Here is a 10,243-nt window from a genome sequence, read left to right as displayed (position 1 = left end):
ACATACACCTAAGGTGGCAGGTTTGAATCCAGCCCGGGACGCCAAACAACGATGGCTGCAACCAAAAAATAGCCAGGCGTTGTGGTGGGCGCCTGTGGTCCCAGTTACTTGGGAGGCAGAGGCAGGAGACTCACTTGAACCCAGGAGTTGGAGGTTGCTGTGAGCTGTGATGCCACTGTACTCTACCCAGGGGGACAGCTCTTGGCTCTGTCTCAAAAAAAAAAAAAAAAAAAAAAAGATTTCAGACCACATGCTCTCTTCCCTTAGCTGGAACCCTTCAATAATGGCTTTTCTGCCTTCATTTCTGTCTGGTTACTCCAATCCTTGAAAGTGGCCCCGGGCCTCTCTCTTCCTTTCCTGCTAAGCCGAGTGCTGGCCCTGTCACTGCCTTTGGAGTCAGCTCATCTGGGCCAGCTCTCAGTGGTGTGCTAGCTGGTGCCACGTTGACTACATGCTGGACACTGCTGGGCATTTTCTATGAACTTTCTAGTCCTTACAACACTGTGAGGTTGAGTATCGTCTTCTTCCCATTTTATGGATAAGAAAACAGACAGAAGTTAAGCACTTTGCCCAAGATTACTTGGCAAGTAAGTTGCGAAGCCACTGTCTGAGTGCAAGATTTGAACCTCCGATTCTGGTTTCCTAACCCCTTTGCTGTGTTGATCTTGGGTAGTGACTTAAGCCCCTAACCTTTCTTCCCTCATCTGTGCAATGGGTGATCCTTAGCCTATAGCATGGCTTGTGGGCTCACACGTGAAACTGTCTACATCTCTCTCCAGTCAACATAATCAACAGGTTTGAGGAGACTCTCAAGCCCTCCCCAGGCTTCTTTCATGGAGGGCAATTCCTACAGAGCTTTCTCTATCCTGCTGGCATCTTCTGCACACATTCCTGCTTTTCTCGCTCCCCATGTTTTTCTGGCTGAGGACATCCTTTCAAGGCTCATATGAGCTAGGCAGCAAGGCAAAGCTTCACACACACACACACACACACACACACACACACACACATTCTCTCTCCAGTGCTGACCCTGCTTCCCTGTCTTATACCCCAAGTTGCAGCTAAGGGCCTAAGGGGGTTACCTGGGGAGGTGACACAGCCTGGGAACATACCGTGAACTTTTTACTACAGAGGTTGGCTCATTCACAACCCCCCACACAACTGGCTTACCACGTCTTCCTGACCTGTGTGTGTGTGTAATTGTTACAAAGGGCCCAACTACTGTCATATTTTTTCATGTCCTTGCAGCCCATCACTGCAGAGCACTGTGTCCCCTCCAGCACTGACTGTGGCAAGTCCAATGCTCTCTCCCTCCTTGCCTGACACCCACAAACCAAATAAGCCTCCAGTCTGAGTTGGCATTGGCCCTGAGTTTGATTTCAGAAGCAGGGGAGAGAATGGCTGGCAGGGAGAAGGGGAAGGATCTGAGGGAGGTGGGCTTCCCAGAGACCTCAGGACTATCCTATAAATACCCTGCCTCTGCTATGTTCTAGGGGAAGTCACGTCAGAGCCTGGAGAGACGCCAAGTCGCCAGGGACACACAGGGCTGTGGCCCCATGGGGCCTGGAACTGGGGACCTCTTGCCACATTCTTCTCAGCCAGGCAACAGGGATTTCTCAATGTTAAGTTTCTGTTCCTCAGCACCTCAGCTTGCCTGTGGAATAGTGACCTGTTGGCTCCCTCTCTGGATGGTTGCTTCAGCCCAGAGGAAGTGTGGGGCTGGGTTTCTTAGTGGATACTGTTTCTGTGCCCCCATAGCATGATGATGTCTGGCTTTAAGCCAGCTCATTATGGGAAGGGCTGGATTAACCCCAAGATGACAGGAGGTGGCTTTTCTCTGGCCTTCCTCTCATCCAGTTTTGACCCCAGTTCCTGCTCCAAGCCCTAGCTAGGCTGAGCTGCTCACAGCTTCCCCACCGGCTCTCTGCTCTTTCCTCCCTTAGGCCTTTGGTCGTGCTGTTCTCTCTTCAGAACCCAAGCTCCTCCTCCTCCAATGCTCTGACATTAGCTCCTCCTGGAAAGTCTTGCCAGGGAAGCCCCCATTCAGAGTCCCAGCAGCCTCTCCCCCGGCTCTCTGCGGTGTGGCCAGTGTCTTGTTTTGACTCCCCCAGGAGAACAGGAGCACAGCCAGAGGCTGCCTTTCTGCTTTGTCTCACGTTGCCTGCACCAAGCTCAAGCCTGGAAAGTCAGAGGAAGTCTGTAAATGGGTTGTTAAATTACCGAATGAACAAGAAGCAGCACAGCCTCCTCCAAATGTCCACATTCCAGAGTTGTGTACAGACAGCAGGAACAAAAAGTATAAAAGTCTTCAGAGGCCAAGGAAGTAATCAGCTGAGAGACACTGGCCACAGAGTCCTTGGAGAGTTGAGGGATACATTCCTCTTCTAAAGCGGCAGCTCTTCCGGTGTCTCATAAGAAGCCAGAAATCTGGACTATCTTTCACTGCTTAAAGTTGGGTGACTGTGGCAAAGACATTACCTTCCAGGGCCTTCCCTGGTCCCCTGCTGCTCGCTGAGGCCATGGGCCTAATCCTGGCCAGTGGGCCACAGACAGAAGTTCTTTGAGTCACTTTTAGGGCAGCATATTTATGAGGCACTGTGCAACTCTCCAGCCCACCTGTGCCCTGCTCAGAAGACCACATGTTCCAGCTCAGTAGTCAGCTGGGTTCCTGAGTGACTCTGTGCACCAAGGCTTCTGCCAGCCTACACTGCACATGGACTGGGAAAGAGAGATCAGCCTCTGCCGTGATCAGTCACTGACATTTCTGGGACTTGTTACTGCAGCAAAGCCCAGTTTATTCACTCATGCAGGAAATAATTCAATTAAAACAACCTATGCAGAAGGTGCCCCAAAATGCATACACATTTTAAGTATTAAAAACTGTATTTGATTTGTAATACTCGATATATGCTGATAATGAAAAATGAATACAGTCACATTGAACGCCTCTTATAATTGCAGATGTCAAACATGACTTGAGTATTACAGTTGTAATAAAAGTTTTTCCTTTCTTAAAATGTGTATACATTTTCTTGGTACCCTCTGTATATTTAAATGTGGTAGGAATACCTATAATTGCAATTCCTCATAAGTCAAATAATGGTTACTTATTTTTAAAATTTTTTTAGAGACATGATCTTGCTCTGTTACCCAGGCTAGAGGGCTATAATCAGAGCTCACAGCAACCTCGAACTCCTGGACTCAGGTGATCCTCCCTCTCAGTCTCCCAAGTATCTGGGACTACAGGTGCATACCATCAGGTCTGCTAATTAAAAAAAAAAAAAATTCTTAGAGATAGGGTCTTGCTCTATTGCCCAAGCTGGTCTTAAATGACTAGCCTCAAGTGATCCTCCTACCTTAAGCCTCCCAAAGTGCTAGAATTAGAGGGATGAGTCACCACACCTGGCCATGGTTACTTGTTAATAGATGATACTTCCTAAAGAGCTCTGGGCTGCTTTAGTTGCATGCCTTCTGGGCCTTACTTTTCTCATCTGTACAATAAGAAGATTGACCTCCAATGGGTTTGAAATTTTCTTAGCTATAGAACTCTTTGTTCAGATAGAAAATTCACACAAGTCAGTTTAAAGGAGGTTGCTCTGGCTGACAGTGAGGTGGGTGTTGGAGAGCCTCCCTTACCAGGCTCTGGGCAATACTGTTTGCAAAGCACTGTCCTTCCTGGGGGGCCTTTAGAAGTACCTTAATCTGAGTGTCTGCTGATTTACGTCACAGTTGGGGGAAGCCACTCAGAGGAGGGAATCTGGAGGAAAGCAAAGGATGGCAGATGCCAAAGTGAAGAGAGAAAGGGAAGCTGGGCTGTAGGGTAGACAAATAGACGTGGCAGGGACAGAGAAGGGGCACCCTATCCGAGGGGACGATGGGGGGGCTGGCGATCAAGACTAGAGGAGGCGAAGGAGGACCTACTTCAGCAGAGCAGGGCTCTTCCCCTTTGCTGGGCTGTGTCCTGAGACTTAGAGTGTGGGGACTTCAGCTCTATAGAAAGATGGTCTCTGCTTGAGAGAACCACACATTTCTGTGCTCTGAGAGTCTTCAGCTGCATGGCCCTAAGTGCGGTCTCCCTAGTACTCACATCCCTCCACCCCAAGTAGGCAACGCTCCATCTTCCTGAGCTCCAGAGTCTTCGGTCATGGGGTCATTCAGGGAATTACACTTTGAATAGAAACACTGAGTTTGTGTTTTGCTCCTTTATCAGGCTTTCATTCATTTGATGAATTACATTCATTCTGATCTCAGTGTCCTGTTGAGTCCTACAGTGGGCTGCACAGGTACCTGAGGGGCATCCTGAGACAGCTGCTACGTGAGAGAGCTTCGAGAGAGAATGTGCCCACCCCGACAAGAAATTAAAAGGAGCTTCTCTCCATTTTGAGCAATTTCCTGAAACTGCCGCTTGAACACTGAATCTCCTTGTGCACTGGGAGGGCCTTTGAGAACCTCTAATAGAGTATTTTTCAGCCATTTATGAACAATACAACCTTATCTTGAAATTAAATCCTAGGCAGAAGCCCAGTACACATGGATTTAAGCCCATGGAGTAAAGTGAGATGGGCTGGGGCCGGCCTGCCACCCAGGCACCATCTTAAAACCACAGAGTGACAGATGCAGTTGGACAGGCCAGAGGATCCTCCCCTCCCCCTGCCCTGCTGCTCTGCTCTGGGCAGTCCCGCCTTCTTTGTCCTGGCCTGTTCCCTTCCCCCAGCCCCCAGGGCACACAGCTCAGGCCTCTGCCCTAGCTTCCCAAGCTGGAGGACACTGTGTCCCCAATTAGGGAGCTTGGCTGCAGCCGGGGCCCTCAGTCCCCTGGAGGAGGCCCCTTGGCAGTGTGCCAGTCATGGCTACCTGTCTCTAGTGAATGAGCAGGGAGTTGTGCTCACTTTCCACTCCAATGGCTTCTCTGCCAGCATTGGGCAGAGAGCATACAGCCGGCACACAGCCTGCCATCACTGTTGAGGGACAAAGGCCGCCAAGGCCCTGATAACTGCCAGGCGTGGACCATCACGTATTTTGTGGTGGTGGTGGAGCCAGTTATAACAGAAGGTGATTCTGATTCTCTTGACGTCACCACTGGGACCCAACTCCTATAGGTCAATGGCAAAAAGAGGAAAAGAAGCCTAACAAAGTGGGCCTTTCATGAAGAAAGACTATGTGCTACCCCACTTTTGAGTCTTACAATGTCTTACATAAAATGTGGCAAACATGGATGGTGATGTGCTCACTCAGCACAATGGAAAACGTATTGGCCTCCAAGTTAAAATATTCCAAGCATGTCTGTGAAATCTGAGAGCTTGGTTACCTCCCTTCTAACATTTCCTAAAATTGTGACTTTTATTTTCTTGTTTTGGCATGATTTAAATGTAAAAGGTAATAAAGTGACCTGGGAAGCAGAAGTGAGGAGGGCTTAAGTGTGGGGCACAGTGCTCAGGAGGAGGGCTGCAGATGTGGCCATGCTGCCAGCATTCCCAGGAGCCTGAGCTCCGATCCTTGGGAAGCCGCTGACTACAACTTTCACATGACAGAAATGCCCGCCAGAAGGGTCAGCAAGGCACTGACAACAATGAACCTTTAAAAGGACCCTCCTGGCACCTGTTAGCCAGCAAATGGCAGGAGCCTGGCCAGAGAGAAGCTGCAGCGTCTACTGGCACCAGATGCCTCTGACAGGGGGGTCTGGCTGGACACTGGCCACCCCTTGGTAAGGCATTTTTGTTGATTAAGCCAGCTGTTCAGTTGTAGAGGGCAGGCAGCTGCCATCTGCCTTCTCCAAACTGCTGTCCTCTCCAGTGTCTCCCCACCCCAACCCTAACTCCCTTGACTCAGCCACACCTGTCCCTGCACCAGTCCCAGCACCAGTCCTGCTGGCTAGAAAGTCCAAGGAGGACTTTTTGACTCTATGCCCACTCCACATGGAAGTGTGAAGGCCTGGCGGGTACAGGAGTAGACCTCCCTTCCACTCCCACCCTGGGCCTCAGCCTCCCTTTACAGTCCCCTGTCTCCCCAGACACAGTTCTGGGCTCCCACTAATAGGTCTCCCTGAGTCTCTTCCCCTACCCAGGTCTCCCTGATGCCTCCCTCTGAAGAGCTGGCTGGAGAACCCCATGCAGATCAAAACCCAGTCTTCCTCTCAAAGCTTCTTGACAGCCTCAGCCCAGAGGCAGTGCCTCACCCTAACCCTGGCAGGTAGGACTTCTAGTTTTTGCTCTTGTTTAAGGTACAGCAACCTGGGGCAAGAAAGGCATTTCCAACCCTCCTGCTTCCCCGTGATGGTACATTCCCTGTCCTCCCAACTGGGCTCACCTCCTGTCTATGGAAGAGGGGGTCCATGGAAACAAGGATTCTCTCAGCTATAGTTTTTAGGCCATACAGGTGCTGAGAAAGGCCACTGGCCATTCTCAACTGCAACAGACCAAGGAGGCAACACAAAGAGGTAGACCTTTGGCTGCTGGGTGCCGGCTGCGCATAGCTGCTCTGGGCACTCTCCTTAGCCCACCTGTGTTGTCCACTGCGGGGAACTGTGTGTCCTGTGAGACACAGTGGCTCTCAGACTCTTTTGGGTCATACAACCTTTTGGAGTCTCTTAAAAACTTAATGCATTCTCCCCAGGAAAATGTGCATGTGTGTGCAGCTGTATGTACATATGCGCACACACACACAATTTGCACACCACTGCAGGGGGATCCGTCTCTTGTCCATGTCCTCCTAGATCCCAAGATCCCAGGTTATGCTTCTTCAGTGAAATGTGTCACAGCAAGAAAAGGAAGGCGGGGGCAATGGAGAGCGGGGCATGAATAAGAATTTTGCTGTGGCATCGAGCTGGTATGCCACCTTAGCACCAGCTTGTGCCACCTCTCGGACCTCAGGTTAGCCAAAGGTGGCTTGGCAGTTGGTGCAGAGTGCCTTCAGGGCTCTTCCCAGCACTGCAGCTATGGGGCTGTATGACACCGTGTTCCTGCTGCCCAAGGTCAGATGGGGCAAGGGGAGGGGGTAGTGAACCTCTCCCTCAGCAACACACCCTGCAGAAGACAGTTGGATAGCCAGAAAAGTAGACCCATGGAACTGCAAGTTCCTCTTTAACTGCAGAGGCTTTGGGAAGTGCAGTCACTTTCTTCTTGATTTTCATTTACTTTAAAACAATTTCAAAGTATTTCTTTCAATGTACTCTGTGATGGGATAATCACTCACTCTTTGAAAGGCTCTGGGTTCAAAGCTCTGCTCTGTGATTCCCTGGCTGTGTGATGCTGGGCAAGTCTCTTTCCCCCTCTGAACCTTAAGTTTCTCATTAGCTAAATAAGTACAATTCTTGATGACTTTTGTGAAGCCTAATGAGATCTAAAAGTTAGGCCTTGTATAAAGCTCACCTATAATAAATGAGCTCTCATTTCTGTTATTTTTGACATTGGGAATCAGAGGCTCTGGAGATGGGAATGTGGGACTCAAATAGGATTAGAGATCTCCCCCTCCAAAAGTGAGGAAACAAGCTGAATTTATCCCTAAAACGAGGATTCCAGTCTCTAGGGGCCCAGTCTCTAGTAGACCCCACAGTACAAGTCTCCTTTCAGGCTTTGCATTTGCAGGACTTGAACTTTGACATATGCCCAAGTTCTGTTCCTGTTCTTTGTTATTTGTCATGGTCTAGGTGGCCCCGACTCGGGGGTACCCTGGGGCTTAATTCTGTTCTTGACCTCCAGGACCTACTGGAACCTCGTGGTGGAAATAGAGGCCCATCTCCAGTTTCAGACAGACACCTTAATCTAGGGCATCTGTCGAGATTTCACTGAAATCTCAATTTCACTGTCGAGTCTTGGGCCACCAGGACTACACAGAGAGAATTATGACTAGAACTAATAAAAACAGACTCAACATACACTGACTGCTGAAACACACCCTGGCAACTTCCAGTGATGTTTGGATCTCAGTTTATTAAGTTTCATTTTCTCTTCACTCCCTTCTTTTCCTCTCCCTTCCTTTTCTTCCTCCACTTCCCCTTCACCCTTCTCCCCTAGCACCTGCAGCCCTGGTGGCAGAAGCCCAGGATTCACGTAGAGAGGAACAGGAGGCAGAAGGATCTGCATTTACCTCTTAGTTCACCAATTCACTTACAGATTTTTTTGTTATTTGCTTTTTTTTTTTTGAGGTTTCTGGCAATAAATCTGATAGGCACCTTAGTGCTGTAGGTAGTTAAACTACAGCGAAGCTAGAGAAAAGTCTCTCCTGCGAGCGCAGTGCATAGCTTTGCAGTCTAACTTGTTTGGGTTCAAATTCCAGAATCCCAGCCTTTATTTGCTATTTAATTCTATGTGATCTGGGGTTACCAAAACTCTCTTCTTGCAGTGTTTGAAGAAAGCACTGTCCGTGGCCTGGTGCTGGTTCTCTTTCTCACAGGCTGTGCCAGATTAATGAAAGCACGGAGGCATCTTTTGAAAGTGGGGAGTGCAGGGCATAGAGACAGGAACAGGGGGAGAGCAGGGCATCAGCAGGCTGAGCTCCAGAGTTAGCTGTGAAGTGCAAGAGACCTGGAGGCCCAGCAGGCCCTGGGTTCAAATCCTGGCTCTCCACAAACTCATCTGGGTAAAGGCAGACAACTCTCATATATCTTTCAGCCAGTTTTCACGTTTGAAAACAGGGATATTGTGTTACAGCACAGGGCCCAGCACAAGGCAAACCCTCTATAAACAGGCATCGTTAGAAAAGCCTCTCCTTCTGCTGTATCTTGGCAGTCTGGGAAATGAAGGAGCTGTGCTGCAGGTGCTCTAGGCTCTTTCCCCAACTCTGGCACCGACACTGCTAGGAGACTGGCTAAGGACCGGGGTGGATAAAGGTGTAGCCAACACCTGTCCTGCTTAGGTTTTAGCCCCGAAATTGCCTTCCCTCTGGAGGAGGTGCCAGGCGCAGTGCCCACTCTCGGCATTGGCTCGAGGCCTGCAAAGCGCCAGGCTGGCAGGGGAGGGAACCTTGCGCGTGGCAGCTGAAAGGCACAAGCGCCTAGGCTCCAGCGCCTCTGACCGGTGGCATTCCCGAGGTCAGAAGGTGAGCTCCGTGGACGGCCACGAACTCGCCTGCTAGTGCATCACTCACCGTCCAGCCATCGCACCGTCCAGAAGCCGCCGCATGTGCCGTGCCCTTGCCTGCACCGGAGCTGCTCCTGCAGCGCCTGCTGCCCGCTGTCTCTCGGGCTCCGGCTCGGGCCCGCCCCTTTCTCCGCCCACGCCCCGCCCCTCACCCAGCATGGCCAATAGTGCCATCTCTTCCTGCCCCACCCTGGCACGCCTCTCTCCCCGTACAGCCAATGGCACGGTCCGGTTCCGTGCTGAACACTTAAGTCCTCTGGGTGCAAGGGTGGGGTCTGGAGGCCGGGCGGTGCTGGAGCAGTGGATGGGAAGGTGTGCGGTGTCTGGCCGACTAGGGTCTCCGGACGATGCTATTCAGATCTCCCTGCGCCTGCTGAATCCCCAAGCTCCGAGAGTGCGCTGAGAAGCGCGGAGAAAATAGCACCTACTCAACTCCGAAGGGTCCGGTGTGAGAGCAGTGGCCAGGGACCTTGAGTGGCGCGGTCGACCCCTTTGATTTCCCACAAAGGCCGCTGCGCAGGCGCCGCAAGTACTTGTGTGCGCATGTGGTGGGGAGGGGGGTGGGAAGCCTTATCAGTAAAGCCGGAGCATTTGTTATTTATTGTTCAAGGGGCACCTTTTTACTTTATTCGCTTGGTGTGGCCTCTGAGAACTTCACATAGTTTAAGAAATCCCATCCGGTAAATAAGAAGAAACTAGATTCCTCACCCAGCCTCTGTCCAATGGACAAAGATTTACCCACAAGGACGCTGAGAGGACAGAAAACCAAAGGTCATTGGGGGAACTAGGAACAGCTCACTGCTTCTGGGGGGTGAGGGTGGCAGGGTGGGGCGTGGAGTTTACGGAAAACATTTGCAATTTCTGTTTCATCTCACCATTCCAGCTCTGACCTTCAGACCTCTTCTCCCCCACTCCCAACATAAATCATTTTCGTTTCATCCCGTCTGTCTTTCCTAATCTTTTAAGGGTCGTGAGTCATTTTAGAATCTGATATGGATCTTCCAGAAGAATGCAAGTGATCACATACCAGCCTGGAATTTGAGTCTAGGGGCCTCCAGTTCCCACCTCAGAGCACTGTGCTTATGATTGTGGGGCTGTGGGGCTGGTCTCTGCCACCTACTTCCTGTGGGACCTCACTTACGTTGCAACTCCACTGGGCCTGTTTC

General features: G+C 50.6%; 1 protein-coding gene across 2 annotated transcripts in view; it reads right to left on the bottom strand.

The window, feature by feature from the left end:
* Nucleotides 1-9,176, bottom strand: part of RASSF4 (Ras association domain family member 4) — a 32,976-nt gene extending 23,800 nt beyond the window's left edge. The window contains exon 1 of one of the 2 annotated variants that reach the window (XM_012809476.2): nucleotides 9,085-9,176. The gene's annotated coding sequence lies outside the window, so the exon portion shown is untranslated. The remainder of the gene's footprint in view (nucleotides 1-9,084) is intronic. The other variant, XM_023517203.1, reaches the window with a different exon arrangement.
* Between the last annotated feature and the right edge of the window lie 1,067 nt (nucleotides 9,177-10,243).

Source organism: Otolemur garnettii, unplaced genomic scaffold, assembly GCF_000181295.1.
Source record: "Otolemur garnettii isolate 467f Iridium unplaced genomic scaffold, OtoGar3 scaffold00105, whole genome shotgun sequence".
NCBI classification, from domain to species: Eukaryota; Metazoa; Chordata; class Mammalia; order Primates; family Galagidae; genus Otolemur; species Otolemur garnettii.
The sequence above is the reverse complement of the archived record's forward strand: the minus strand, read 5'-3'. Positions and strand labels throughout refer to the sequence as shown.